The sequence below is a fragment of the Delphinus delphis genome, chromosome 15 (genome assembly GCF_949987515.2).
Source record: "Delphinus delphis chromosome 15, mDelDel1.2, whole genome shotgun sequence".
In the NCBI taxonomy this organism is placed as follows: Eukaryota; Metazoa; Chordata; class Mammalia; order Artiodactyla; family Delphinidae; genus Delphinus; species Delphinus delphis.
Window position 1 is genome coordinate 62067295 of NC_082697.1, and position 6000 is coordinate 62073294.

A 6000-nucleotide genomic window follows, 5' to 3' on the forward strand; every position below is an offset into this window, starting at 1 on the left:
TGGCTGTTCCACAGTAAAATGAGGAAAAGGGGGCATTACAGGGCGGTTGTGAGGATTCAGGAAAGTAGTGCTCACAGAGCACCTGCTGCAGGGCTTGCTTCCTGGTATAATCCCTTCTCAGAGGCGGGCTGACATTCAGCTGATACCCACTGGTGTAGCTGTGCCCATGTTTTACAGCCAGCCATTGGGGTTGGTCACAGTGTTCTGATTGGTCAGTGCCCATGCCATGACAGATGTTCAATATTCTGAAAACCATCCCTGAGTAGAGGTGAATTCACCGCTTCCTTTTAGAGCTTCAGACAATTACATTGGTCCACACTGGTGCAGACACTGTAGGAGTCTTACCCAGATCCTGTTTACGTGGCCAGGGCACCTTTCCCCAGCTGCTGTGAGTGCTGGCTGCTAAGAGCTCACAGCTATCTCTTCTCTGGAGAACTGCCCTCTCCAGATGCGAGATACCTTACCCGGGAGGGGATGCCTTGCCCCAGTGAGTAACTGACACAGCAGTAGGGCTGGCTGGCCCCTGCCTCACGGTGGTGCAATCTGTGCTCCAGAGCTCCCTGTGGGATCAGGCTGAGGGAAGATATTACATTCTTGCTCGGCTCTTTCCCCTCTGCTTCCTGGGGCCCTCACTTCCCTTCTCCTGAAATCCCCCCCTTAAAAACTCATATCTGCCCAAGTCCCTGCTTTTGGCTCTGCTTCTAGGACACCTGGCCTAAGGCCATCAGTGACCTGCTGCTACAGATCCAGATCTTTCTGCAATTGCTGGAATAGTGGTCAATCCTTGGCGGCCCGGTGAGGAAGGGTCTGAGGGGCCGTGTGCATGGAGCTGGTTTGGTGGGGTCTGCAGGCAGGCAGGACCCCATGGGGGATGTGACTCAAGAGTTTTGTCAAATATCTTTTATCCCCCTGACAATGCAAAAAAATGTGGGCTCATACTCCAGGGTTTCCCCCACGCCACACTGGGCCCCTATGGTCCGCTGTGCTGTCAGCAGGTGTTGCACTTGGGAGACGTGTGTGTGTGTGTGTGTGTGTGTGTGTGTGTGTGAGATGTGTGTGCATGCATTTATATATGGGGTTGTGTGTGTGTGTATGTGAGCTGAGGTTACGAGCCCCCTTCCGGCTCAGTGCCCCTGCCTGGGCTTGCCTTGTCCACCTGTTGCTCTGGGCCCCTCAGGTGGTCACTAGCTAGCAAACAAGGAGGGCACTGGGATGCCTTGCTCACTGGGACTCTGGACCAGCCCACACCATATTGGGCCTTTTGGCCTCTGGGGCATGACTTGGCCTCTGCTGGCTTTGAAGGCCTGCCAGAGACACACCATCTGGTCTGGGAAATGTTCTCAGCCTGGGCACAGCCCACTGACCACTGCTGGTCTGTGACTTCTCTGTCCAAGAAAACAGCCCAGCCTGACCTGAGTGGGCACCAGGGATGGGGCCACATCTTGGGAAAGGATGCTTTGGGTGAACCTGGTTTCTGGACCTGGTTCTGCCACTAAGGTGCAGAGGACATTAAGTCAGTTACTGCCCCTGGCTCCATCCTAAGCCTAAGGGAGAGCTAGTCTCTCCCTGGGTTTGCCCAGGCTGGACCACCCCTGCCTGAGTGACGAGTTGGGAGAAAGACATTAATGTTTGGAGCAGTGTTGTATTAGTCAGTACTCTCGTTTGCAAGGGTTGGAAACACAGCTTGTTCTAGCTTAGGCAAATGTCTCCAGAATCCAAGGAAGCGCAGGATGTGCTGGGCTTCCAGAACACTTGGAACCATTGGCTGAGCCCCTGCTTCACCTTAGGCACAGAACTAAGGACTTTATAGTATTTTTCTCATTTGATACTCAAAACACACTGATGAGGAAACTGAGGCTCAGTGTAGTTAAGCGACCTCCCCAAGTCACACAGATCATAAAGCGTATCATTGACGCCAAAGCCTGAGCTCTTAGCCACCAGGCATTGTTATCAGTGTATTCATCAGAGTTGGCTAAACTGTTATAACAAATAGACCTAAGCTGAATGGCACATACACAATGGAAGTTTATTTCTGATTCATGTTACTGTGAAGGGTGGTCTCGGGTGAATGGGGAGGGGTTGGTTTATGTTATGCACAATTGTTTGGGGCTCACAGAGTCTCTGCCATCTCTCCAACATGTGGCTTGTAAGGTCCCCTTGGAGACACAGCATGGTGGAGCATGCATGGTAGGATTTTATGGGCCAGAACAGGAAGCGGCACCTCACGTCTGTTCCCATTCCACTGACTTGAACTCAGTCATGTGGGTCCACCTAGGTGCAAGGGCTGCTGGGAGATCTGGTTAGCTGTGTGTCCTGCAGGAAGGGAAGGACCAAATCTGATGGGCAGCCTGCAGTCTTCCCCACACCGCGTAAGTATTGCCATTATTTCTTGCTCTCTTCTAGTCCTTGTCCCTAAGTAGTTTTCCTACTCGAGCCAGAATATATATTCTAGTTCTTACCTGATTTCTTTCATTTATCATAATCCTTTTTCTGTGTGGCTCCACTGAGTTTTCATAACAATCATGATTATAGGCTGTGTACTCCAACTGTTGGACAGTTAAGCTGCTCCAGGTTTTTTCAGATAATAAAAACAGTAAACATATTTATGCAAAAAAACTTTGCTACTGGTGAATTATTTCTTTAAATTTTTAGGAGTGGGAATTCCAAGGGTAATAAGTGAGCATTTTTACAGCTTTTGACCTTTATCATCTCATTGCTTTTTAAAGGGTTTGTCGCCATCCACAAGGAAACTCGTCATCTTACCAACACTGAGTGCTATAGCTTTTTCTAATTTGGTTGTTGTTATCTGGTTTATTATGATGACCTTTTTCAGGTCTTCAGTCCTTTAGGGGAGGAAGTGTTTGTGTGTATCTGGCCTAATTCATCCCTTCTGTAATTTTAGGGGTTGAATGAAAGGGGTTGCTTCGTGGACTAGATGCTGTCCATCTGTCACCTCTGCTGGTGTTAGCATCCTTGGTGACTTGGCCTTATTTTGTCCCACCACAGAAAAGCTCCTCTAATGTGGCAGGGAACTTGGAGTGAGTGAGAAAGAGTCTTTGTGGCACTAAGCTACTGATATTTGAGGATTTATTTGACACTGCAGTACATTCATTCTAGCCTAATATAGAACTTTCCGTACATTGTTTATAATTTCTCAACTGTCTTACAAAGCAGATATTCGTATCTTCACTCATCAGGTGAGAAAACTGAGGTTCAGGGAGGTCAAAAAGCTCTCCCAATATCACCCAGCTGGTAAGTGGTAAATCCAAGATTCAAACCCAGCTCTGACTGGTTGTAGAGCTTGCTTTCTTGCCCCGCCAACCTGGGAGTCTTAAGGTGTAACTCAGGATTGAGGAGGTGGGGGAGGAGGAAGGTAGCAGAACTGACGAACAGGATGACATGGCAGTGAATGTCAGTACAGCCCACCTCCTGCCATAACTTCAACTGTGTAATGTAACAGATTAAACAATGAGTCCGACACTTGGGAAATTTTCAGATGAGCCGTTCTGGAGCATTTGCTAAACATTCTGGATGTGTCTTCAAAGACCCCCTTCATACTTCATGCAGGCAGGCAGAGCAGGATGATAATGCATGATAATGCCCCTTCAAGGGAGTCTGGGAGGACTGCTCTCTTTAGTCCCTCATTAAAGCTGCATGTGCACTTCGAGGGAATGATGGCCAGCATCTGGACCAGATGTCAGAAGGGCCACAGCTGGGAGGGCCCTCAATCCTTGGCCAACTGGCTTCTTCCCAGTGAGGCTTCTGGGCAAACTTCCCTTGCTCTCAGGATGAAATAAATGCTAATGTCCCCAGCACGCCTCCCTTCTCATGAGGACGACTTTTACCTTCTTTCCCATCCCTGACATTTTGAAACCCTAGTGGGGTCCTGCCTCCACCTGCCATTGACTGATTTGACACAAGTGTCCCCTGGCCACAGGTGACTGGCCCAGAGTTTGGCACGTGACCCAAGCTGGGCCAGTCGGGGCCCTTCCCTGGGATTTTGAACTTGGAAAGGGAGAGAGTGTCAGTCTGTCCTTCTATCGGGTGGAGGCTGTGAGACATGAGGCTGGGGGCTGTTGGGAGCCTCATCTCCTGCCAGCAGGAGGGAAGCTCATCTGCTGGGAGAAGGAAAAAACTGACAGAGGCAGAGATGAAGAGTGAGTATGTTGAAATTCAAGTGCTTGTTTTCAGTTACGCTTGTACATGCCGCTCTTCCTTTAATTATAGTCTAATGGTGTTGGGTGCGGCCTCTGGAGCCAGACCACCCAGGTTCAAATCCTGGCTCATGGCTTAGGTGTGAGACAGCCAGACGGTAAAATGAGATAAATGAGAATACCTGCCTCATAGGGTGGTTGTAAGGAATAAGAGATACATGCAAAGTGCTTGGAATAACGCCTGGGAGGTATTAAATGCTACATAAATGTCACTTCTCCTTCTTTCTCCTCTTCCCTTTTCCTCCCCACCTCCTCATCCTCCTTCTAATAATAATAGCAACAACAATAATGTTATTATTATATCTACAACAACTAATAATTTTTATTGAGATATAATTGACATATAACATTGTGTAAGTTTAAGGTATACAGCAAGGTAATTTAATATTTTTGTATACTGCAAAATGATTACCACCATATTGTTAGCTAACACCTCTATCACATCACATAATTACCATTTCTTTTTTGTGGTAAGGCTGTTTAAGATCTACTCTCTTAGCAACTTTCCAGTATATAATACAGTATTATTAACTCTAATCACCATGCTGTACATTAGATCCCCAGAATATGTTCATCTTATAACTTACCTCCTTGACCAACTTCTCCCCATTTCCACAACCTCCCAGCCCCTGGTAACCACAATAATATTATTATTATATCTAATAATAGTATTAACAATAATATGCCATTATGTCTAATAATAATCTAATAATTTACTATTAGTATTATATCTAATATCTAATAATAATATTATTGTATTTAATAATAATAGTAATAATTAGAGACTGTTCAGTATCTTACCAATAAGTTGGGCTTCTCACACCTACAATAAGAAGCAGTGAGAGACACTTGAGAGATGAAATAGTCCTTCAGAAGTTGGTAGGGCTGATGCTGGAACCAACTTGATCCTTCACTGGTTGCAGGTTCTGACAGTCAAATATGCTCCACCAATGACCGGAGGGCTTGCAGCTTCCGGTCTAGGGCTAGGTGGGAGGGCCTTGGGAACAGGAAGAGGTGGGACTTCTGCCTCAGCTCGGGGAGGGAGGTAGACCTTAGGCTTCCGCTGTGTAGGCTTCCGCTGTGTAGGCCCCAAACTTTGGAGCTTCCTGGGTGAAATTCGGAAATGGCCCGGGACACGCAGGGCCAGGAGAGACTGCGGAAAGCGGCAGCCGCTCCGCATTGGTAGGTGGCGGTTTTCACAAGCAAGAGAATTTATTATACAAACGAGGCTTGTCTCGGATGCCGCAAGATGACGTGGCCTCTGTACGCGTCTGACAGAATCTTCAAAGTTTAGAGAGGCCTTGATGGGGTTCAGTCGTGTATCCCGGCCAGATGGTCTCCACGACGCCTTTCTCAAGGCTGCGTCCTTGAAATGGCTCCTAGTGCAGGAACAGCACATTCCAAGGACAAGGGTGCGGTGAGGAGCCTCCATTGCCCGGGGCCAGCTCGCGGGTCACCCAGAGGTCACATCCTCTCTATGACCTCCTCCAACACGCTGGACGCTGAGCAGAAGAAACAATCTCCCTGCAGGGCTGAGGTGGCTGAATGAAGCGAAATGGGGGCAGGAACTGAAGTTTGCACTCCTGGAGTCTTTACTCAGCCTGCTTCACTTACCCGTACTGTCTTTTGCTTCTTATTCTGGCTGGAAGTTTCTCTTCAGCTTTTAACACCCAGAGTCCCCAGAAGCCGCCACATGGCTCCACCAGAGAGGAGAGCAGAATCAAGAGATGGAGACGTTGATCCCATAGTATCGTTTTGGACCCCTGAGTCCTACTGTACCTGAACC